This window comes from Sapajus apella, unplaced genomic scaffold, assembly GCF_009761245.1.
Source record: "Sapajus apella isolate SASKATOON/1434 unplaced genomic scaffold, GSC_monkey_1.0 scaffold38, whole genome shotgun sequence".
In the NCBI taxonomy this organism is placed as follows: Eukaryota; Metazoa; Chordata; class Mammalia; order Primates; family Cebidae; genus Sapajus; species Sapajus apella.
In genome coordinates this window covers 20,046,124-20,071,607 of record NW_022436978.1, presented here as the reverse complement: position 1 = coordinate 20,071,607, position 25,484 = coordinate 20,046,124, and the positions used below count along the sequence as shown (strand labels likewise).

Below are 25,484 nucleotides of genomic sequence, written 5' to 3'. Positions count from 1 at the left end.
GGAGCACATGTCCTCCTTTGAAACAATCACGGAATCTTCTCAGTAGCCAGCCTAGGTCATATGCCCAACTTAATGGGAAGAAAGATAGCTCTCTTGATTTTCAGTCCTACCAAAAATCCCAAAAGAAAGGCCTGCAAGACAGATAAGACTGACAGATATCCATGCCATTGTGAAATGACAAATTTTCTACTACTTTTCTATATTGAAACTACTGGAAAAGCTTGATGTAGTACACCATTGTATGACTTGTCCTTCATGTGATGAAAATTCATTATCCACATATTAAGCATACTTCTTTTTTTTAGTATATAAAAAAAAGACTATACCATTGGAAGTAGAATTACTTGAAAAAAACATAGTAACTGAAATGACATGATAGTTCTCAGTTCTAAAGTGTCATTCAGAATACACTTACATGATTTTAATTTGAACTGTCATAACAATGAGAACCCAAGATTAAAATGTTCTTAAAGATCCAGAAACCACCCCCTCCAATTTGTGCAGATGCCATTTGAGGATTAACTCTTTAAAACATGGATAAAAATGGAATATTTTCATTAATGTAGTTTTCTAATGATGTGAGTGTTTTTTAATGTGCTGATAAATTTAATATCAAATTGATGTGTTATTGGTATTTAACCTACAATTTATAAAAGCAAATACATATAAAATAAAAACAAACACGAACATACAACTGTATAGCAAGTGCAACACTTATACCCTCAAGAGCGTTCTCTGTATATCTATCTATCTATATATATATCCTCAAATACATATATATTTTGAGATATATATATTAAACCATCTCTTTTTAAAGTTCGTTATACCCACTTGTATTAGTTTATTAATTCTGCTGTAACAAAGTACCATAAAGTGAGTGGATTATAAACAAAGAAATTTATTTCTCAGTTTTGGACACTTAGAAGTCCAAGATCAATAGGCAGTCATGTGGTGCACACCTGTAATTCCAGCTACTCAGGAAGCTGAGGTGGGAGGATTGCTTGAACCCAGGAGGCAGAGGTTGCAGTGAGCTGAGATTGTGCCACTGCCCTCAGACCTGGGTGAGAGGGCAAGATCAAGTTGCCAGTAGATTCAGCATCATGTCAGGGCCTATTTCCTGGTTCATAGTTGGTGCTTTCTTTCTGTGTCCTGACATGGTGGAAGAGTCAAACAAGTTTCCTCTGGCTTATTTGATAATGGCACTAATCCCATTTGTGAGGGCTCTGCCCTCATGACCTAATCACCTTGATAAAAGGCCCTACCACCTAATACCTTCACACTGGAGATTAGATTTCAACATATGAATTTTGGGGGAACACAAACATTCAAACCATAGTACCACTTCAGGATGCGATGGACAGAGATGAAAAAGAAGTTACTGATTTTGCTCAGGTCCCAAAGTCATGGAACTGGATTCACTTTGTTAATTCAGGAAGTGCTTCTCATGTACCTGACCTTAGTGTACCTCCACTGGCCAAACTTCCCTCACAGACAAGAAGGGCAGGTGGAATATCATCTCCACAAATCATTGGCAGCTTTACTGGTTTAGAAAGACATGGTCTTTAGAGCTGGAGGAATGAGAAAATGGACTAATATGGAGGTTAGTTTAAGCTAGAAAATCTTTCTTTTCTTTTTTCTTTTTTTTTTTTTTTTTTTTTGAGACAGAGTTTCGCTCTTGTTACCTAGGCTGGAGTGCAATGGCGCGATCTTGGCTCACTGCAACCTCCGCCTCCTGGGTTCAGGCAGTTCTCCTGCCTCAGCCTCCTGAGTAGCTGGGATTACAGGCACGCACCACCAAGCCCAGCTAATTTTTTGTATTTTTAGTAGAGACGGGGTTTCACCATGTTGACCAGGATGGTCTCGATCTCTTGACCTCGTGATCCACCCGCCTCGGCCTCCCAAAGTGCTGGGATTACAGGCGTGAGCCACCGCGCCCGGCTGAAAACCTTTATTTTCTTACGAATTTTGACGTTTAAGAAAAGACAGCTTCCCCCCGTAAGAACAGATCTGGTGAAATGGTGAAAGATGGAAAGCCAGCTATGTAGGAGGTATAAAGACATGAGTCACTTTGTTTTGAAACATCAAGTTTCTACCTAATGTTAGAAGGAGTTTTTAGAGAAATGGAGGCATAGCTACAAATGAACTAGAAAGAAACCCTATGTATTTGCTTTATAAAGAAACTGTGACTTTGAGGACAGCTTTTACATTTAGGGAAAAAAAATTACATGGGAAAAATTGTCACCAGCAGCACACAAGCTATAGTGAAATGACTGAAAACATTGAAGTGACTGAGCTCAAGAATATGACAATATCAAGATACTTCTTTGCAAATGTGTCCCTTGTAGATGCAAAGTGTAAAATACCAAATCTTGGGGTAAAATCAACTTTGCGAAAGACTCACTTCCACGTAAATGTTTGCACCTTCTCAATGGGCTCGAATTTTGTGGGTGAATGTTATTAATGGTAATGGGACTTAGGTACACAAATCCTTCTCTGTGTCACTGGGAGATGGGAACTCTTAGTATGCAAAGTCTCTGCTGAAATCAAAGGCAATTTGCATAAGGTCCCCATCGGTTGCTTAATGCATAGTGTAGCTGGCATCCAGTGCATGCTGAAGTGCACCATAAACCCTCAAACACAAAATGGCTCTGTGCATTAATGCTGCTTAGGAAAGTGCTCGCTATTAAATACTTCCCCAGTATTAAATATCTTGATATTTATTCTTAAGTAAGATTTTAAAAAATACTTATCATCACACTGCAGTTGATATGCAAATTTGAAAGCAACATTTCAGAAGGAAGCAAAATAATGCCACCAAACTGTTTATAAATGCTTCCATTTAGAAATGGTTTGCATCATCTATGAGTTAACTCCAATTCTCTCATACCAGCTAAATAATTATTTCATCAAATGGAATTGAATCTTAGTTTCTCAGTTTGCAGAGAGAAGAAAATCCAAAAGAAGAAGCAGAAATTAAATTGAAGTTCAGGCAATGCGTTTTGAGGCGAAAATAATAGCAATATGTGGCTGGTATTTTCAAAGCTTGGCTTTTATTTTATGTTTTACATTTATTTTTATTTTAAAGCTGCAACAGTGTTTTCCAGCAGGTGTCACTGTAGGCAAATGTAAAATGACAAATACGTCGTTCCCACAGCTTGTGGCCAATGGTTCCTTGAGAAAAAGATTTATATTCAGACTTCTCAATTATGATTTTGTTTCTGGTGTTGTCACTGTTGTTAATATTAGTCTCCTAGCATAATTTTCTGTTCCTATTGATGCACTCACAATGCAGTAACACTACTCAGTTGGATGAACAGAAGCAGCAGTGTGCACTGTGATGTTCCATCCAGTTTGGGGGTAGAACTTTTATCATTTATAGAAAAGAATCTTAGAATCTTGAAAAGTCTTATCTAATTAAGACATATTTTAATTCTGAAGTCTCTGGGGGATTTCTTCGGATTTCTTCTAATAGTCTTAATTAGAAATTTCTGATTTTTATGGTTTCTATATAAGCTTTGTTTAAAAAAACTCTAAAGTTTTATCGGGAAGGAAAAGCTGTAAAAGTATTCAGCAACAACACTTATCATTAGTCTGGGATGGGTATGTGAAAGGGAAGGAAGAACAGTAATAACATTACTGGTTACCTTGAAATTATGCTTCAATAGTTGGGTTAGAATTGAATTCACATTATTCAGCCTGCAAAGAACGTTTCATTAGTTCCCAGAGAAACCATTTCTGAACATATTATCTCAAGGAAATCCAGAGAATCCATTATTTCTCTTGCCCCCTTCTCTTTAGTATGCACAGCACGGAGATAGGGAAGAAGAATGATAAACTAGCAGGAGAATTTTCCAGGAGTTATTTTGCTGATTTCAAAGTTTTCCTATTTTCTGGTAGCCATGAGCATCTTGGCATAGTTTTCAGAACTCCTAAGGAACTGTTTGGTCTACATATATAGACTAGAATTGGCTGCTGATAATTGGACATGTGCAGATAGATTTTTTAAAAATGTATACAAGAGAAAGTGGTTTAAAATACCCATCTCATCTCATGCCCAATACAAAAGGCCCGTATAATTGAAAAAAAAAATGTTTTGTCCCCTTGATTCTTAGGAGAAGAAAGTTTTATTCCATGCATCCAAGCAGGTAAGCAAAAATACTAATTTCTCCATTTTATAATCAACTCACAAACTCTCAGGGAAATTGCTGGTTCCTGTGACTACAGTTCTGAATCCCAAAATAGGATCCACATCTCCTGACTCACTTCTTTCCCCTAGAACACGTCGCCTAAAATAGGGTTGTTTTTTAGAATCCGAAAACATGTTTTCCTTTTAATAATGTCAGCGTTTACCAAGCCCCAACTCTATATCTGGATTATGCTAAGTACTTTGTGCATGTTTCTCTCAATTCATTTTCTCCTTGCTCCCCTTTCCTATGATGTAGGTACTATCATTCCTTTTCTATCAACACAGGAACAGATTCGAAGAGAATAACTCGCATGGGACACTGCAGCTGGGAAGCACAGAGAAGGGGCCAGATTTGGGTCTTTCCAAATCTAAAAGCCTTTTTTCTTCACCGGTATACTCCCACAGCAAAAATGATACGTTATTTAGGATAACAGCTATCCTTGGGAAGTTACACAAAAGAAACCAAGGCACTTTTCCTGTACTATGTGTGGTTTAGGTTAGAACCAGCCTCATCTTGTTCAAGGTGTTTCAGCTATAGCCCTGTATGGTACCGGCTGTGTTCAGAATAATGCCTGCAATTCCTAATGATGTTTCCCTGATCTCACTTATTAAGCAAAACCATATATCTATACATTTAAGGTAAGATTCTTAACAAAATCAAAGGCTCTTCTGGGAAAAGAGAATAACCAGAAACTTTGAGCATTGTAAACCTCACAGCCTGTTGCATTTTAAGAAAGTGTAGTCAATATAGTGAAAGAACCTCAAAGGACTACTCATAGTTCAGTTTGCAACATGTTAGAACATTTCCATTTGAGGCTTCCTGGAAAGGCATTTGGACTGTAACTGAACTGCAACGAAGTGAAGAGTTTACAGTGAATTTAAAGTCAGAGAGTCTTGGGTTAAAATCTTTACTCTGTCACTTTTCCTGAACCTCAGTTTTCTCATCTCTAAAATGGAGACTAATAGAAAAACAGCAGCAGCAATGTATCAGTGGTGTTTGTTAGGGGGTGAGCAACATTCTAAGTGCCGCAGGCGTGTCTCACTTTATGTTCATAGAGCACTCTACACAATGCATGCCACATATTAGAAAGCCAGTTTTTTTTGCTTGTTTCCTTTTGTTTTTGAAAGGAGGACAAGGACTCTCACAAATTCATCTTTAACATTGTAAAGGAAACTGAGAATCTGTCTTAAAACTAGGAGTCTGTGTTAAGGAATTACTGGATATTTGCATTTTGTTTTCTCATTTTCCTATTAGTTCATTCATTCTCACTTAATTGGCATGCTTTTCTCACCTATCATGACCAGTTTACTACTTTTTCAGGAACCTGTTTTTCCATGTTATTTCCTTTGAAAGCCTCATGGCCTCTCTTCTCCTGGGTCTCAGGCACTGGAGGGTGGGGCTTGCTGCCTGTAGGTGCTCCCTGGACCCAGTACTCCCACATCAGGGTTGGGAGTTAATGCTTCTGGTAGGAATAAAGTTACGTTCAAGCATGCATGTACACATGTACGCACACACACACCCACAAAGCTAACAAGTTAAATCATATATATGAGTTATGATTTATTGTGTCAAAGGTGACGTGTGCTCCTTGAAGAATAGTGGGAAAATATAGAAAGTATTTAGAGAGAAATCATGTCAGTAACAGAAATAGTAAGTAACATTGTATTCTTGCTTTCTAAATATCCTTAACTTAATCCATGTGATTTAGTATCTTTTTAAAATATGCTTTCTCTTTATACTAAAAAACTGTAGATTGCTGAAGTTTAATGGTAATACTGAATTTAAATTTCTTTCAGCTTTTCCCTAAGTTACATATGTCTCTTTCTTCTGCATTGTGTGTCTCCAATTACTTTTCCACACAGCACACAAAATAATGTTGTAAAGAAGTAAATCAAGTCCCGTCACTTGCCTGCTTCAGGTTTTTTCCTAAATGGCTTCTGGGATGCGGCTGCTTTGACCCTCCTCTCATCATTCTCAGCTCCAGCGACCTTTCTGAACCTCCCTGGGCTGCTCCAATCTCAGTTCTGCCTCTCCAACCCCTTCCTCTGGTTAATGTCAGTTCTCAGCTTGGTGTCACTGTATCCTGGAAAAAAATAGACACAAGCCCCTAAAAGGATAGATGCACAGTGTTCATTTAAAAAGAGAACAAGTTTTCCCAGATCGCCAGGTACCTGCAGTGATCTGTGTGGCCAGGCAAATATTTATGATAATTTACAGACAAACATATGTATAGGTTTACACACACACACACACACACACACACACACACACACACACACACACACACACGGTGGGGGGAATAGCATTTCCAGGAGCACAAAGACCTTTGCTCTTTAGAATGACTTGAAAAGAAAACTAGATGAGCATATCTGTGAAGCTGAAAGTAGTATTTGTGAGTTGTAGGTAGCCAGCTGAGGTTAGATCAGCAACATGTTTACATGGTATTAAAATGAGTAGAGGGGATGCTGGTAAGGAAGAAAAAGCAGTATGGAGTTTGAAGAGATATTTGCTGCAAGATTTTAATGTGAATCTCGGTAAACATGACTCCTCTGAGGAAAATACCTGAAAGGATGTCCCATGTATCCGTTTATTTCCTTCAACCATATATCTTCCTTCATACAAAAAAACAAAACAAAACAAAAAAACACAGAAAATCCCACAAGAAACTTAAAGCAGCTTTTGACTTCCCCAGAACTGGCTTTAAGCATAAATTATTTTCCTAAAGAAGAAATGAGGAAAGATTGGTATTGGAAACATATGGGTAACCATTTGGAGAGCCCTGTGCTGAAGTGGACCCATCCATCATTCATCCTTCCATCCATCATTGGCCCAAAATGTATTAAATACCAGTTAAATTCCAGATGCTATGCTAAGGGCTGGGCATTCTAGGACAAATATTCTTTCCCACTGTGGGGGATGAGCTTAAGCTATGCAACTGTCTCAGGTTATAAAATAATGATTAGACTGAGAAGGAAGACAGGAAAGAAACCCTTCCTTCTTCCTTGGGTGCTCATTTCCTCACCCTGTCTGTGAAAACAAAAAGTAAGTCTTAATGTGAGAGATTTCCACTGGCTCTAAGCACAACACCCAAAGTAAAGTTAGGGTTCAGTCACAGTTTATTAAATGAGTGAATAAGTCAACATACAAGTTACTGTGTCCCAAAGGCTTCAGGAATCCAAATCTGAGAATATAATGGTGACATTTTCTCCTGTAAAGTCAAAGTGTAATCAATTAAATCACCTTTTCAGAAGGGAGCAGAGGGCTGTCAAATTGATAGCTTCCGTGATTAGCTCTCTTCCCCACTCAGACCATCTAATCCTTTTCTGCTAAAGGGCACCCAGGGCCACCCCTGTTGGGTGTTCTCCTCAACCTGTCCAGTCCCCTACCACTTGTCACATTTCATCTCAGCCGTCAATCCTCAGCCAGTTTTGTCTGGGTCCTGAACTTCCAAACACCCTCCCTGCTCCTGGGCCTTCCCCTGTCACGCTCCACTTTCCACATGCATTTACTGGCTAAGAAACACATACTGCAGCTGTCTGCACAGCAGACTTCCAATTGAGGCCTCCTCACAATGAGGAATGATGACATGATGTGGGTGAGTCAGGGGACTCCTTTACCTCACAGTACAGGTGAACCCCTTGCTATGGACTTTCACCCACCCACTCCTTCTCAGAGACCTGTGTCTATAGGAAACAATTGGTAAAACTAAGCATGGCGGAGGTGCAGCTGGTGGATAATAACTTAACCTTCTCTCGGGAAATTCGCCTGTAAAAGTGGGCTCACAGAGAAACAATGCCTCAGTGCATTCTTGTCGTCGAATCTGGGTTTGATAGCAGGCTGCTGGGGAAGATCTGTTTGAGCTGCGGTTTTCCGTGATGATGATCTTTGATCATGAACAGGCAGAAGAGAGTGCGCACCTCGGAGCCTGCGAACATTGACTCCATTTATGCATTTATTCATCACCCTTGCATACAGGTCCTGTTATGTACCATTCTTGTATTAGACTCACAACAGGGAGGAAAAACAGTTCTACCTCAAAGAGCTCAGAGTCTAGTAGGTCTATAGATGCACAAGTGGACCAGTATGACGTAGCATTTTAAATGGAATGGTAGAGATGCACAAAGAACATTAGAAGAAAACCTCACCTACAGACAGGGGACATTGGGTTAGGTAGTAGATGGATAAAATGGCAGGTAGGTCCTGAAACTACCCATGCGTAACTGATGATAGGATCAGAGAGCTTAAGACCCATCAGATAACTGGGACAGGCTGGAGTCAGGAAAACAGAGTCCATAGCAGGCCATTCAACAGAGATAATTTAATACAGAGAAATCGTTCCAAAGGTACTGGAAGAGTCTAAAGACCAAACAGGACAGCCAGGAAACCCAGAAATTAGCAACAGTAGGAAGCTAGTAGGAAGCAGCTCATACCCCTGAAGCTGGGGGGACAAAGGGTAGACCTGGTGTTTGAAAGCCCAGGAGACAGCACCGCCTGATGGGAGCAGAACCACAGAGGACACAAGGTTACTGCCCAAGACACACTGGAAGCAGAGAGACAGCCTGTTCCCTAGCCTGTTTTCTGTCTGCTCTTGAATCACTTTTCACTGCCTCCCACTGGCCAAGATGACCGTAGGCCATTTAGCAGGACTGGGATCCCAGTAGAGCAAGGGGTATGTGGGGATGGATCTGGGGGCAAATAGACAAATTACCGGCACAGTCATCTTCGTTGTCTGTGTCACCTGTGACAGCCATCATTTCCTCAAAGTTGTCCTATTTGTTGTGAGTAGAATCAAGTCTGGAACTTGGGTAAGGTGAAAAGTAGTGATTCAAGTAGAATTTACAGGGGCACAGTTACGTTCCAGGCCACATGCTGGGCTTCTCGCAAATATTATCTCATTTAATACTTCAAATATCTGTATACAATGGCTTTCTCTTGGTCCAGTTTCTTCTCAAAGCCAAATGATCTGACATTCAAAGAGAGAGAGAAATAAACAAGAGAAAAAGAAAACTTTGATTTTTTTTTATAGAAAAATCTTTAGGTGACGGCTAAGAAATCTGGCGGTATGGTTTAGTATCTATTCCAACTTCATTTTGCATTAGCCTTCTAATAGGATAGGCCTAAGGATGCTAAGTAAATAGATTCCAATGTGTGGCTGAGAATCCCTGGGGCCTGCACATGCTGTCTTCACAGCGGTATTCTACTACTTTTCATATGTATGCCATTGCTAATGGGAAAAAATACACATTTATTTAAAATCATGAGGAAATTCAGAGTAGCTTTTTGTAATTTTGCACATTTTCAATTAATGGATAAAATCTATATGATCACTGTCATGTGGTGACCTGATAAATTTTGAGCGTTGAAAAAGGACCCTTCCTACTTGGAACAGTAGAAAAATCATACTGTGAAACTATTACCATGAGAAAGTGGGATATTGCAGGAAGAGCTTGCCCAATTAATGACAACTGGCATTTGTTAAGTGTTCTGGTGCTATGCATGTGTTAAATCATTAATTCTCACATCAGCCCTACAGGTGAGCCATATTATTATTAAGATTCCTATTTTACAGATGAGGAAACAGAGGCACAGAAGAATTAAGTGTGGCCTAAGGTCTTTGAACTTGTGGTAAATGGTAGAGCCAGGATTTGAACCTAGTCAGTTTGCTTCTAAGCTTCACATTTTTAACCACTGCTTATTCTCCTTCTAATTTTTTAAATCTCCTGTCCTATGTGTTAAATCACATCAAGCTAAAAAAGAAAATTGACAAAAGGGTATAAGGAAGATGATTACAGACACATAAAATCCATTGGCAGTCAACTATTCATATGAATTTACAGGAATTTTACCATATTTAAAAATACCATTTTAATTTTGGTATCTTTAGATGATAAATAGAATGTACATATATATTTCCTCTCATTTTCAAACTCATAATAATTATGTAATTTTCTTCACCTTAGTAGAGCAAACTGTTAATAAATTGAGTGGTTAGTGCTTAAAGACTGTTAAAAACCACTTCAAATAACATGCCAATCTCATCTTCACAGTAATACCAGGTTGTTAATTAGCTGAGCTACCCAAATACAGAGATGATAGTTAAAATGGTTTTGAGTAGGAGGCGACAGTGATGCCCTGCCTGTTTCACAACATGCTCTATGCTGTGCACTTCAACACCCATTCTTTAAAATAAACATTTCCTACACTATTTCTCACCTTTTTCTTAAGCATGAGATTCCACTGAAAAATAAAGTTCTTGCTAATTAAATACGTCCATAAACAATGGATCTTGTATCAATGGGAAATACGTAAGAATGAAGCGTTCAAGGAAGGGAATTTTTCTCCACTTGAGTACACAAGAGGAAAATGTCATTCCTGTTGAACCTTTTGGAAATGCCAGTTTTAGAAAACTTTAAAATGGTTGAATGATTAAAAATAGTTTTTATTTGGGAAAAAAAAAAGCCACTTTCATGTTGCAGTAGCAGCTACCCTTGTGTAGAGATCTCTAGTCTTAATGTCATTGCTTTTTTCTAGAGAAAGATCATTTTGCTGGGGTATGGCGGGGGGTGGGGGCAAAGACTCATGGTCTTTATCGTTTCTTCATTTCCAGTGGCAGTGCCTTTCATCAGGGCTATGCCTTCAACAGCCATATCATGTTGATTTCATTCTATAGCCAAATAGCATTTGTTTGACAAATACTTCTTCAGTGTTTTCAGTGGTCCAGGCCTTGGGCAAATCTGGGGATATTTTTATTACTAGGAAGTAGGTCCTGGCCTGAAGGAGCTACCAGTCAAGGAGAGAAGTCTGATATGTAAATGGAAAACTACAACCAATGTGTTTATCATTTGTAAGAGACATCCCACATAGAGAGCTGTGGGAAAGAGGCAAAGACCATGATCTGTGCCTTCACTGGGGAAAGAATGGGAGACAGCAGGATGCAGTTGGCCAGGAGAAGTTTTGCAAAGGTTGAGCCTCAGGAATGATGGGGAGAGTCTGTCAGAGGCATGGGGAAGAGCATGTCAGTGGAAAGGAAAGGCATAAAGTCCAATGGGGGTACTGAAGAAATGGACAGGCTTGAATTTGAGTTATAGACCAGTGACTCCTGTGCCACGCAATCTGAGCAAACTCCTTATCCTCACAGAATGCAATGGGGAAAGTCATCCACATTGTGCAGCATTGTAGGGAGAATTAAAAATCATGTATCTAATTTGTCTGGCCCTGTGCTGAGCATGGACCTTCTCCAGGGGCCTCCTCCTCTTCATCCGGTTGGTTCCTGCAACAGCTTCAATGTCGCCACCTGGCCTCTATTTTTTTTTTTTTTTTTCCCATTTATTTATTTTATTGCATTTTACATTTTGGGGTACATGTGAAGAACATGCAAAATTGTTGCATAGGAACACACGTGGCAGTGTGATTTGCTGCCTTCCTCCCCATCACCTACACCTGGCATCTCTCCCCTTGCTATCTCTCCCCAGCTTCCCACCCCCCACCCTCCCTCCCCCATTTCCCCCCAACTGACCCCAGTGTGTAGTGCTCCCCTCCCTGTGTCCATGTGTTCTCATTGTTCAACACCCGCCTATGAGTGAGAACATGCGGTGTTTGATCTTCTGCTCTTCTGTCAGTTTGCTGAGAATGATGGTTTCCAGGTTCATCCATGTCCCTACAAAGGACCCAAATTCATCGTTTCTGATGGCTGCATAATATTCCATGGTGTATATGTGCCACATTTTCCCTATCCAGTCTATCGTCGATGGGCATTTGGGTTGGTTCCAGGTCTTTGCTATTGTAAACAGTGCTGCAATGAACATTCGTGTACACGTGTCCTTATAGTAGAACGATCTGTAATCCTTTGGATATATACCCAGTAATGGGATTGCTGGGTCAAATGGAATCTCTATTTCTAGGTCCTTGAGGAATCGCCACACTGTCTTCCACAATGGTTGCACCAATTTACACTCCCACCAACAGTGCAAAAGTGTTCCTATTTCTCCACATCCTCTCCAGCATCTGTTGTCTCCAGATTTTTTAATGATCGCCATTCTAACCGGCGTGAGATGGTATCTCAGTGTAGTTTTGATTTGCATTTCTCTGATGACCAGTGATGATGAGCATTTTTTCATATGTTTGTTGGCCTCACGTATGTCTTCTTTTGAGAAGTGTCTGTTCATATCCTTTGCCCACTTTTGAATGGGCTTGTTAGTTTTTTTCTTGTAAATCTGCTTTAGTTCTTTGTAAATTACGGATATCAGCCCTTTGTCAGATGGGTAAACTGCAAAAATTTTTTCCCAATCTCTTGGTTGCCGATTCACTCTAATGATTGTTTCTTTTGCTGTGCAGAAGCTGTGGAGTTTGATTAGGTCCCATTTGTCTATTTTGGCTTTTGTTGTCAATGCGTTTGGCGTTTTGGTCATGAAGTCCTTGCCTACACCTACGTCCTGAATGGTTTTGCCTAGATTTTCTTCTAGGGTTTTTATGGTGTTAGGTCTTATGTTTAAGTCTTTAATCCATCTGGAGTTAATTTTAGTGTAAGGTGTCAGGAAGGGGTCCAGTTTCTGCTTTCTGCACATGGCTAGCCAGCTTTCCCAACACCATTTATTGAACAGGGAATCCTTTCCCCATTGCTTATTTTTGACTGGTTTGTCAAAGATCAGATGGTTGTAGATATGTTGTGTTGCTTCCGAGACCTCTGTTCTGTTCCATTGGTCTATATCTCTGTTTTGGTACCAGTACCATGCTGTTTTGATTACTGTAGCCTTGTAGTATAGTTTGAAGTCTGGTAGTGTGATGCCCCCCGCTTTGTTCTTTTTGCTTAGAATTGACTTGGCTATGCGGGCTCTCTTTTGGTTCCATATGAAGTTTAAGGTGGTTTTTTCCAGTTCTGCAAAGAAGGTCATTGGTAGCTTGATGGGGATAGCATTGAATCTGTAAATTACTTTGGGCAGTATGGCCATTTTCACGATATTGATTCTTCCTAACCATGAACATGGGATGTTTCTCCATCTGTTTGTGTCCTCTCTTATTTCGTTGAGCAGTGGCTTGTAGTTCTCCTTGAAGAGGTCCTTTACATTCCTTGTTAGTTGTATTCCTAGGTATTTTATTCTCTTTGTGGCAATTGTGAATGGAAGTTTGTTCTTGATTTGGCTCTCTTTAAGTCTGTTACTGGTGTATAGGAATGCATGTGATTTTTGCACATTGATTTTGTATCCTGAGACTTTGCTGAACTTGCTTATCAGTTTCAGGAGGTTTGGGGCTGAGACGATGGGGTCTTCTAGATATACAATCATGTCGTCTGCAAATAGAGACAATTTGACTTCCTCCTTTCCTATTTGAATGCCCTTTATTTCTTTTTCTTGCCTGATTGCTCTGGCTAGAACTTCTAATACTATATTGAGTAGCAGTGGTGAGAGCGGGCATCCTTGTCTGGTGCCACATTTCAAGGGGAATGCTTCCAGTTTTTGCCCATTCAGTATGATATTGGCTGTTGGTTTGTCATAAATAGCTTTTATTATTTTGAGATATGTTCCATTGATACCTAGCTTACTGAGTGTTTTTAGCATAAAGGGCTGTTGAATTTTGTCAAAGGCCTTCTCTGCATCAATTGAGATAATCATGTGGTTTTTGTCTTTGGTTCTGTTTATGTGGTGAATTACGTTTATAGACTTGCGTATGTTGAACCAGCCTTGCATCCCCGGGATGAAGCCTACTTGATCATGGTGGATAAGCTTTTTGATGTGCTGTTGCAATCGGCTTGTCAGTATTTTATTGAAGATTTTTGCATCTATATTCATCATAGATATTGGCCTGAAGTTTTCTTTTCTTGTTGAGTCTCTGCCGGGTTTTGGAATCAGGATGATGTTGGTCTCATAAAATGATTTGGGAAGAATTCCCTCTTTTTGTATTGTTTGGAATAGTTTCAGAAGAAATGGTACCAGCTCCTCTTTGTATGTCTGGTAGAATTCAGCTGTGAACCCATCTGGACCTGGGCTTTTTTTGGGTGGTAAGCTCTTAATTGCTGCCTCAACTTCAGACCTTGTTATGGGTCTGTTCAGGGTTTCGGCTTCTTCCTGGTTTAGGCTTGGCAGGAGGCAAGTGTCCAGGAATTTATCCATTTCTTCCAGGTTTATTAGTTTGTGTGCATAGAGTTGTTTGTAATAATCTCTGATGATGGTTTGAATTTCTGTGGAATCTGTGGTGATATCCCCTTTATCGTTTTTTATTGCATCTATTTGGTTATTCTCTCTTTTCTTTTTTATTAATCTGGCTAGTGGTCTATTTTGTTGATCTTTTCAAAAAACCAGCTCCTGGATTTATTGATTTTTTGAAGGGTTTTTTGTGTCTCTATCTCCTTCAGTTCTGCTCTGATCTTAGCTATTTCTTGCCTTCTGCTAGACTTTGAGTTTTTTTGATCTTGCTCCTCTAGCTCTTTCAGTTTTGACGATAGGGTGTCAATTTTTGATCTCTCCTTGTTTCTCATGTGGGCACTTATTGCTATATATTTTCCTCTAGAGACTGCTTTAAATGTGTCCCAGAGATTCTGGTATGTTGTGTCTTCATTCTCGTTGGTTTCGAAGAACATCTTTATTTCTGCCTTCATTTCATTGTTTATCCAGTCAACATTCAAGAGCAAGTTGTTCAGTTTCCATGAAGCTGTGCGGTTCTGAGTTAGTTTTTGAATTCTGAGTTCTAACTTGATTGCACTGTGGTCTGAGAGACTGTTTGTTACGATTTCCGTTCTTTTGCATTTGCTGAGGAGTGATTTACTCCCAATTATGTGGTCAATTTTAGAGTAGGTGTGATGTGGTGCTGAGAAGAATGTATATTCTGTGGATTTGGGGTGGAGAGTTCTGTAAATGTCTATTAGGTTTGCTTGGTCCAGGTCTGAGTTCAAGTCCTGGATATCCTTGTTAATTTTCTGTCTGGTTGATCTGTCTAATGTTGACAATGGGGTGTTAAAGTCTCCCACTATTATTGTGTGGGAGTCTAAGTCTCTTTGTAAGTCATTAAGAACTTGCCTTATGTATTTGGGTGCTCCTGTATTGGGTGCATATATATTTAGGATCGTTAGCTCTTCTTGTTGCATTGATCCTTTTACCATTATGTAATGTCCCTCTTTGTCTCTTATGATCTTTGTTGCTTTAAAGTCTAATTTATCAGAGATGAGAATTGCAACTCCTGCTTTTTTTTGCTCTCCATTTGCTTGGTAAATCTTCCTCCATCCCTTTATTTTGAGCCTTTGTGTATCCTTGCATGTGAGATGGGTTTCCTGGATACAGCACACTGATGGGTTTTGGCTTTTTATCCAATTTGCCAGTCTGTGTCTTTTGATTGGGGCATTTAGTCCATTTACATTTAGGGTTAATATTGTTATGTGTGAATTTGATACTGCCATTTTGGTGCTAGCTGGCTGTTTTGCCCTTTAGTTGAGCTGGTACTTGTTGTTCCTTTATATGTGTAGAGCCTCTTTCAGGAGCTCTTGTAGAGCTGGCCTGGTGGTGACGAAATCTCTGAGTACTTGCATGTTCCCAAAGGATTTTATTTTTCCTTCACTTATGAAGCTTAGTTTGGCTGGATAGAAGATTCTGGGTTGAAAGTTCTTTTCTTTAAGGATGTTGAATATTGGCCCCCATTCTCTTCTGGCTTGTAGGGTTTCTGCTGAGAGATCTGCTGTGAGTCTGATGGGCTTCCCTTTATGGGTAACCCGACCTTTCTCTCTGGCTGCCCTTAGTATTTTCTCCTTCATTTCGACCCTGGTGAATCTGACGATTACGTGCCTTGGGGTTGCTCTTCTTGACGAATATCTTTGTGGTGTTCTCTGTATTTCCTGGACTTGAATGTTTGCCTGCCTTGCTAGGTTGGGGAAATTTTCCTGGATAATATCCTGAAGAGTATTTTCCAGCTTGGATTCATTCTCTTCGTCGCATTCAGGTACGCCTATCAAACGTAGATTAGGTCTTTTCACATAGTCCCACATTTCTTGGAGACTTTGTTCATTCCTTTTTACCCTTTTTTCTCCAGTCTTGCCTTCCCGTTTTATTTCATTGAGTTGATCTTCGACCTCTGATATCCTTTCTTCTGCTTGGTCCATTCGGCTGTTGATACTTGTGCATGCTTCACGAAGTTCTCGTGTTGCATTTTTCAGCTCCATCAATTCACTTATATTCCTTTCTATTTTGTCCATTCTTGTTAGCATTTCATCAAATCTTTTTTCAAGGTTCTTAGTTTCTTTGCATTTGGTTAGAACATGTTCTTTAAGTTCACAGAAGTTTCTTACTACCCATCTTCTGAATTCTGATTCTGTCATTTCATCACACTCGTTCTCCATCCAACCTTGTTCCCTTGCTGGTGAGGAGTTGTGATCCCTTTTAGGAGGAGAGGTGTTCTGGTTTCGGGTGTTTTCATCCTTTTTGCGCCGGTTTCTTCCCATCTTTAAGGATTTATCCACCTGTCGACTTTGTAGTTGCTGGCTTTCAATTGGGTCTCAAATCTTTCAGATTGACGTTCTGTTTGTTGATGATGAGGTTATTTCTGTTTCTTGGTTTTCCTTCTGACAGTCTGGCCCCTCTGCTGTAGGTCTGCTGAGGTTCACTCCAGGCCCTGCTTGCCTGGGGTTCACCTGCAGCAGCTGTTGAACAGCAAGGGTTGTTACCAGTTTTCTTCTTCTGCTATCTTTGTCCCAGATGGATACCCGCCTAGTGTCAATCTGATCTCTCTTTTATGAGGTGTCTTTTTGGATATATAGGGGTCAGGGAGCTGCTTGAGGAGACGGTCTTTTCTTTATAGGAGCTCAAATGGTGAGTTGTGAGCTCTGTTGCTGTTCATTCAGAGCTGCTGGGCAGGTACTTTTAGGTCTGCTGCAGCTGAACTCATAAACTGCTTTTTGTTCCCAGGTGCTCTGTCCCAGGGATTTAGGGCTTTATTTATGAGTTTCGGTTATGCTGCCGCCTTCTTTTTTTTTTCCTTCAGACCTGCGCAGCCCAGCAAGGAGGCCGCCTAGTCACTGTCGGCCTATGGCAGCTTTGCTGAGCTGCTGTGGGCTGCGCCCCGCTGCCAAGTGAACTTTCCTGCAGTCCTGATTATATGGGTGTAGTTAGAACTGCTTTGGCGATGGTGGCCCGCCTCTGTTGGGGCGGAGTCTCTGCTGTGACGGGTTGCCTTGGCAATGGCGGGCTGCCTCAGCAATGGCAGGTTGCCTTGGCAACGGCGGGCTGCCTCAGTAATGGCGGACGCCCCTCCCCGACAGAGCTGGACCGTCCCGGGTTCAGCTGCGCTTGCTGTGAAATTCTCAATCCAGAGTTTCTGGTTGCTGTTCTTTTGTGGGGGTGGGGCCAGCCGAGCCTGATCGCCTGGCTCCCTGCCTCAGAGCCTTTTTTAAGTTGGTGTTCCAGTCGCCTGTTGAAGAGGCGCGGGGGTCTGTTTGTTTTCCCCTGCGGCCACTCACTGCGCTGGCTTAAACAGCGGCACTGAGGTTTGTGGCGCTTTCTTTTCTTTTTTTTTTTTTGCCCTGGAATCTACTGTCCTGGTTCTCTGCTCAGTCCCCTTTTTGAACCAGCGTATGGGCGACTTCCCGTGGCTCCAATCGCCAGCCTAAAGGGCCCCCGGACCGGTGTATTTTGTATGGAGAACCGCGGCTCCAGGGCGCCGACAAAGCAGCCGCGCGGGGCAGAGCAGTGGCGCTGGCCGGCACAGCAGCGCTGGCCACAACAGCCGCGCTGGCGAGCGTGGAGCACCTCTGCCCGGGAATTTCCTAGTCTGTGGGCAATAAAAACGCGGCGTCCACTCACCCTCTGCGCTTTCACTGGGAGCTGCAATCCTGAGCTGTTCCTAAACGGCCATCTTGGATCTCCCCCCTGGCCTCTATTTTTAAAGCCGCCTTTCACCACAGCGCATTCTTTGTTTGGTCACATAATCATGGCCAGTTTCCTCCCTTAAAATGCAAGTTCCATGAGGGCAGGATTTGTCGTTAGCAGCTATGTCTTCAGCACCTGAGCAGTGCCTGGCACATAGTAGGTGCTTAATAAATATTATTATTGTCACTAATGTTATAATGGTGTGAAAAGACAAGGTGATTCATAGAAATTATGTGGCTGTACTTTGGATTCATTGGAGGAGGTGAAGCTGCAGAGGCACAGTCAAGATTGTAAGGAGCCGAAGGTCTGAATTTCATCTGGCAGGAGTTTCAGTGGGTTTTGAATAAGAAGCAAAATCTATCTAGGCATTATGAGCAGAAAGTTAGTAGATTCTTGGTACTGTTATGTAAGGGATGCTAAAGGCTCACCTATTCTGACTTTGAGGAAATTCTCTTTCTAATTTGTCTCCTGTATTGCTTTATCTGAGGGCATTGAAGCCAGTATTTGGGAGTCACACAAACATTCTATTCCAGCCAAATATTACTCACTCTCTTCATTAAGAAAGAAGAAACTTAATTTTCTAGGTTAGCAGATCCTTTTAAACTTAATTGTTTCATGTAGGATCAAAGAGTATTGGAGCTGGACTCACCTACATTTTGTGGAGAAGGTACGGAGGTCCTTACAGATGGTTATGGGACCACTGATTCTCCAGTCTGTGTTTCTTCCACTGTGCTCCACTGTCTTTCCTTCATGGAAATGTTCTGCTTGCCTGTCTGTCTCACTGTGGACCTTCCAATAGGGCTGTCATTCAAAAACCTATTGCTCTAGATACAGTGATTTTTTCAGTGATGGGCACTTGACCCAAGCAGTCATCCTGGAGCGGATCCGTGGGTGCTCTTAGAATTAGCAACATGTTTCAAGTTGAATGTTATGAATTAAGTGAATGGGCTTAACAGGTCATATTTATGTTTTGCCAAATGGAATTGCAACACAGCAATTCACATGGTGGGAGTTTTCCAACTTTATAATAAAATACCTTCCTGAAAACCTGGGACATATAGAACAGAAAGCATGAGTTATTTAGTTATTTGCTGGATGAAGTTAAGTAGCAGAAAGGATAGTAAAGGCACTAATATAGTAAAATATGTGTGTTTGGCAATGTTAAACGAATATGGTCAAGAAATAACACCCCGCCTTTCAGGTTTATCTCAACAAGGCTTATGATCAATGTTTCCTATGGCTGCCAAAAAGTTTTACAATTATATTAAAAAGATAAAATATTACTTTGTCTAAGCAATTTTGCCTAAAATTGTGACTCAGAGTACTTTGAGAACTTGAGTATTTTACCTTTATAAACATTTGGGGGAGCTTCTTTATTAACATCTAGTTAAATCTCACACCATAACTATGTTTATTCTATGTAGAGAATACAAGCATTTCATAAGCATTTTCTGCCATGCTTTTCTTTTCCATTGGATACTATAGTACATATTAGGACTCAGAAGGTTCACTTTTTCTTCTTGAACTGAATGGTCCATTTTTCCATGGTGAAGTGAGTTTTTACACATGACTCCAGTGCCTTGCCAAAAGTTCTGTGGCAGGTGCTGCATCTATAAAGACAATTAAGATGCCATCTTTGCCTTCAAGTGGTTCACAGTACAGTGACCAAAGTAGTTCACAGTCCATTAACCAAGTTGTTAGTGCAGAGATCCTATTTCTGTGGAGATAGGCACCACATATGTACCCAAGGAACACTTATTCACCATATGAATTCAAATAAATATAGAGTCTACTAATAACTAGGAAAGTGTTGGGAAATTTGGTGTACCCCTCACTTTTCTCTCTTCCGAGGTGCTCATCAGTGGAGTATGTACATGAAGATCCATAGTCACACGAAAATGAACTTCATTGTTAGAGGCAGAGGCCCTATAACTTTCCGAACACAATGTTTCCAGTAAATTTTGTCCTAGAAGCTGAGTTAGGCTTGAGACTGAACTTGGGTTTCCCTCCCATCAAATGGGAAGAGCCAGGCTCACAAAAATCCTGATTCACTTGTCAATATCTGGTAAAGAGATAAAGGGCAGTCCTACGCTGTTGTTTTTCATGTAGAGAGATAAGAAGCACAATCAGGCTGGCCGCAGTGGCTCACGCCTGTAATCCTGGCACTTTGGGAGGCTGAGGTAAGTGTGTCACAAGCTCAGGAGTTCGAGACCAGCCTGACCAACATGGTGAAACCCCGTCTCTACCAAAAATACAAAACTTAGCTGAGTGTGGTGGTGGTCGCCTGTAATCCCAGCTACTCGGGAGGCTGAGGCAGGAGAATCACTTAAACCCGGGAGGTGGAAGTTACAATGAACTGAGATGGCACCATTGCACTCCAGCCTGTGCAACAGAGCAAGACTCTGTCTCAAGAAAAAAAAAAAAAAAAGGCACAATCCCGCTCTGCATACCCAGATGGGGAAAATAAAAAAAAAGGGATAGGTACACACTTGATACCTGAGCCCAGCAACCCAAACCACAAGGAAAATGTGTTCTGATCAATGTTGCATTTACAACCTTGATAGCTACCCCAAAGTAGGTCTTATAGACCTTAGGGTCTACGATAGTCATTACTTTACACCTTTGATTTTTTTCTTCTTTAATATAATATGGCTCAGAATAAACCATGTTGAAAATCCTTCGTTTACAAGCAATGCAGATAGCACAAGATGGAGGAACCAGGAATGTTTTCTATAAAAACTCGTGAAAAAGAAAAGAAAGGGATCATCTCCTCCTTTGTGGGTTGAGACTCAAACGTGAGATGAGGGAGAAGGATGCAGCATTCAGGGCATTCAGGGTAGACTGAGGTCCAGCAAGGGTCCGGAGGTAGAAGAGAGCGAATCACGTTGATTGTGTCTGAAACTTTAAAGTTCAAGAGCTGAACAAAGATAGAAAAGAAGCTAGAAAAAAAGCTGGAGGGCTGACACAGAATATCACCACGGAATGGTAAGGAACCCCATTATTCCCATATTCCCTAAATTTAGCTTTTATCCTGAAAGCTGGGGCCTGTCCTTGAAAATCTAGAAGCAAGAGAATGACAGGGTTAGGTTGGAATTTTAGCAAAAGCACTTCAGTGTGAAGTGGAGAAAGATTAGAAGGGACTTGTTATAGGTTGAATTGTATTCCCTTTTAAAAGCGATGGTTGAGTTCCTAATGTCCAGTACCTCAGTTTGGAAATAGGGTCACTGCAGATGTAATTTATGAGTTTTTACTGAAGTACAGTGGTCCCCTAAGCCAATATGGCTGGTGTCCTTATTTTTAAAAAAAATGACTTGTTCACAGAGATAGACACACATAAAAGGAAGATGATGTGAAGAGACACAGGGAGAAGACAGGCATCTACAGGTCCAGGGGAGGGGCCTGGATTCTTCCCTCAGAGCCATCAGGAACAACTGATCCTGTTGACCTATTTTTTTTTTTTTTTTTTGAGATGTAGTTTCACTCTTGTTGCCCAGGCTGGAGTGCAATGGCATGATCTTGGCTCACTGCAACCTCTGCCTCCCAGGTTCAAGTGATTCTTCTGCCTCAGCCTCTTGAGTAGCTGGGATTACAGGCTTGTACCACCATGCCTGACTCGTTATTATTTTTAGTGAAGATGGGGTTTCTCTACTTTGGTTAGGCTGGTCTCGAACTCCCAACCTCAGGTTATCGACTTGCCTGAGCCTCCCAAAGTGTTGGGATGACCGGCATGAGCCACCACACCGCCCCTGTTGATCTATTAATCTTGAACTTCTGACCGACAGAACTGTGAGACAATACATTTCTGTTGTTCATGCCATCCAGTTTGTGGCATTTTGTTATGTAGCCCTGAGAAAGTAACACAGAATCCAAGATTGAAGACTAAGAGGACTGACAAACGCCTGAATTAAGATGCAATGAAGAGAAAGTTCTTGAAAGATATTCAAGAAGTAGAATTGATAGAATTTGGTGATTAATCAGGTGTGTGGAGTTAGCATAGTGAGTAAGATAGACCGATATTTCGGTCCTGACTCTGTTACTGCTGAATGATGTCAACTTAAACCATTCATTTTCTGTGTGCTTCAGTTTTTTTCATCTCTAGAGTAGGATGCATAATATTTCTCTGATGGTTAATTTTATGTGTTAATTTGGCTGGGCTAAGGGATGCCCAGATAGGTAGCAGAGCATTTCTAGGTGTGTCTTCGAGGGTGTTTCCAGAAGAGATTAGCATGTGAATCAGTAGATTGAGTACAGAAGATCACCCTCACCAATGTGAGTGGGCATCATCCAATCTGTTGAGGGCCCGGATAGAACAAAAGGCTGAGAAAGGACAAATTCCCTCTCACTGTTCACCTTCTCCTGCCCTCGTACATCAGAGTTCTTGGTTTTAGAGCCTTCAGATGCTGGGACTTCCCTCAGTGACTTCCCTGGTTCTCAGGTGTTTGGGTTCAGACTGTATTGTACCATCAGTTTTCCAGCTTGCATAATCATGTCAATGAATTTTCATAGTAATATCTCTCTTTCTTATATAGCTAGATATAGATATATACTGGCTCTGTTTCTCTGGAGAACATTAATACAGTTTCCATCTCATTGAGTTGTTGTGCCAGACAGGAGAATGAATGTTAAAATCTTACTGCACTGGCAAAATAAATACTTTATATGGTAATATTGGTAAATAGAATAAATACTCAATAATTTTTTTAAAAGTTTATTTCAATAGTTTCGGGGAACAGGTAGTTTTCGATCACATGGAAAAGTTGTTTAGTGGTGATTTCTGAGATTTTGGTGTACCTGTCACCTAAGCAGTGTACACTGTGCCCAGTGTGTAGTCTTTTATCCCTCACTTCTCTCCCACCCTTCTCCCCAAGTCCCAAAAGTCCATTGTATCCTCCTTATGCCTTTGCATCCTTATAGTTTAGCTCCCACTTATAAGTAAGAACATACAATGTTTTGTTTTCCATTCCTGATTCACTTCACGTAGAATAATGGTCTCCTGATCCGTCCAGGTTGCTGCAAATGCCATTATTTTATTCCTTTTTATGGCTGAGTAGTATTCCATAGTGTATATATTCCACATTTTCTTTATCCACTCAGTTGATGGGCATTTAGCTTGGGTCTATATTTTTGCAATTACGAATTGTGCTACTATAAAAAAACATGCATGTGCAAGTGTCTTTGTAATATATTGACTTCTTTTCCTTTGGGTAGATACCCAGTAGGGGGATTGCTGGATTGAATGGTACTTCTACTTTCAGTTCTTTAAGGAATCTTAATATTGTTTTCCACAGTGGTTGTGCTAGTTTATATTCCCACTAGCAGTGCAAAAGTGTTTCCTTTTCACCACATCCATCCCAACATCTCTTATTTTTTATTTTTAAATTGTGGCCATTCTTGCAGGAGTAAGGTGGTATCTCATTGTGGTTATAATTTGCACTTCTCTGATAGTTAGTGATGTTGAGCGTCCTTTTATATGATTGTTGGCCATTTGTATATCTTTTTTTGAGAACTGTCTATTCATGTCCTTAACCACTTTTTGATGTGGTTATTTGTTTTTTTTCTTGCTGTTTTGTTTGAGTTTCTTGTAGATTCTGGATATTAGTCCTTTGTTGGATGCATAGTTTGTGAATATTTTCTCTTACTCTGTGGGTTGTCTGTATACTCTGCTGATTATTTCTTTTGCTTTGCAGAAGCCTTTTAGTTGAATTAGGTCCCATCTAGTTATTTTTGTTTTTGTTGCATTTGCTTTTGGGTTCTTAGTCATGAATTCTTTGCCTAAGTCAATGTCTAGAAGAGTTTTTCAAATGTTGTCTTCTAGATTTTTTATGGTTTCAGGCCTTAGATTTAAGTCTTTGATCTATATTGAGTTGATTTTTGTATAAGGTGAGACATAAGGATCCAGTTTCATTTTTCTGCATGTAACTTGCCAGTAATCCCAGCACCATTTGTTGAATAGGGTGTCCTTTCCCTGCTTTTTGTTTTTGCATGCTTTGTTGAAGATTAGTTGGCTGTAAGTATTGGCTTTATTTCTGCATTCTCAATTCTGTTCCATGCCTATGTTTATATCAGTACCATCCTATTTTGGTAACTATAGTCTTTTGTATAGCTTGAAGTCAGGTAATACAAAGCCTTCAGATTTGTTCTTTTTGCTTAGTATTGCTTTGGCTATGTGGGCTCTTTTTTGGCTTCGTATGAATTTTAGGATTGATTTTTCTAGTTCTGTGAAGAATGATGGTGGTATTTTGATGGGAATTGCACTAAATTTGTAGATTGTTTTTGGTGGTATGGTCATTTTTATAATATTTATTCTACCCATTCATGAGCATGAGATGTGTTTCCAATTGTTTGTATCATCTATGATTTCTTTCAGCAGTGTTTTGTAATTTTCCTTGTACAGATCTTTCACCTCCTTGGTTAAGTATATTCCTAGGTATTTTATTTTTTTGCAACTGCCGTAAAAGGGATTGAGCTCTTGATTTTATTGTCAGCTTGGTAATTGGTGTATAGCAGTGTTACTGATTTGTGTACATTGATTTTGTATCCTGAAACTTTACTGAATTCATTTATCAGACCTAGGAGGTTTTTAGATGAGTCTTCAGGGTTTTCTAGGTGTATAGTCATCATTAGTGAACAGTGACAGTTTGAGTTTCTGTTTTCCAATTTGGATGCCCTTTGTTTCTTTCCCTTGTCTAATTGTTCTGGCTAGGTCTTCCAGTACTATGTTGAATAGAAGTGACTGCTTTCTCCCTGAGAACTGGAATAAGACAAGGGTGCCCATCTTCCCACTTTTCCCCATTCAGTGTGGTATTGGCTGTGGGTTTGTCATATATGGCTTTTATTACTTTGAAATATGTCCCTTCAATGCCAGTTTTGCTGAGGGTTTTAATTATAAAGCGATGCTAGGTTTTGTCAAATGCTTTTTCTGCATTTATTGAGATGATTACAGCTAGTGCTCGACTTATGACCATGATTGGTTCCGACAGGCCGGTCGTAACACGATTTGGTCGTAAGTTGAGTAGGCTATATGTACAGTACTGTGAAATGATGTTATAAGAATCTTTAAGTCATATTTTATCATAATTTTCTTTCATTATTGTTATATATCATAATTTTCTTTGTTCATTTTATGCCATTTGTATCATCTCTACACCATTTTGTTTCTTATTTTTACATTTGTCAGGTTTAAGTAAAACACTCCATTACCAGTACAACGGGTTTAATATTTGCAAAATATACAAAATTACAAAATACAGGTGCATACAAAAACACGAAATACAGATGTAAAAAATACCATAGGAAACATTTTCCCAATTGCAAAACATATCAAAATATATAAACATGTACGAAACATTTTATTGGCCGCTGGTGCTTGGCTGCGGATCATTGATGTCATCATCTGAGGCAGCTGTTGGGGTTACCGGAGTTGGTTTTTTCATAAACATGGTGAGCTTTGTCT

General features: G+C 40.3%; 1 protein-coding gene and 2 long non-coding RNA genes across 5 annotated transcripts in view; 2 read left to right on the top strand and 1 right to left on the bottom strand.

The window, feature by feature from the left end:
• The window catches only part of LOC116565015, a 719,225-nt gene that overhangs the window by 180,730 nt on the left and 513,011 nt on the right, over positions 1-25,484 (top strand). The gene's annotated exons all lie outside the window — the stretch shown is intronic.
• On the bottom strand, positions 3,777-23,139 carry LOC116565022. The gene is made up of 3 exons (XR_004275218.1): positions 22,887-23,139; positions 7,584-7,590; positions 3,777-3,787 (listed from the first exon to the last, which is right to left on the bottom strand). It is a non-coding gene; the product is annotated as an uncharacterized LOC116565022 (long non-coding RNA).
• Positions 12,481-23,816, top strand: LOC116565020. Its single transcript, XR_004275216.1, has 3 exons — positions 12,481-12,526; positions 18,330-18,335; positions 23,730-23,816. It is a non-coding gene; the product is annotated as an uncharacterized LOC116565020 (long non-coding RNA).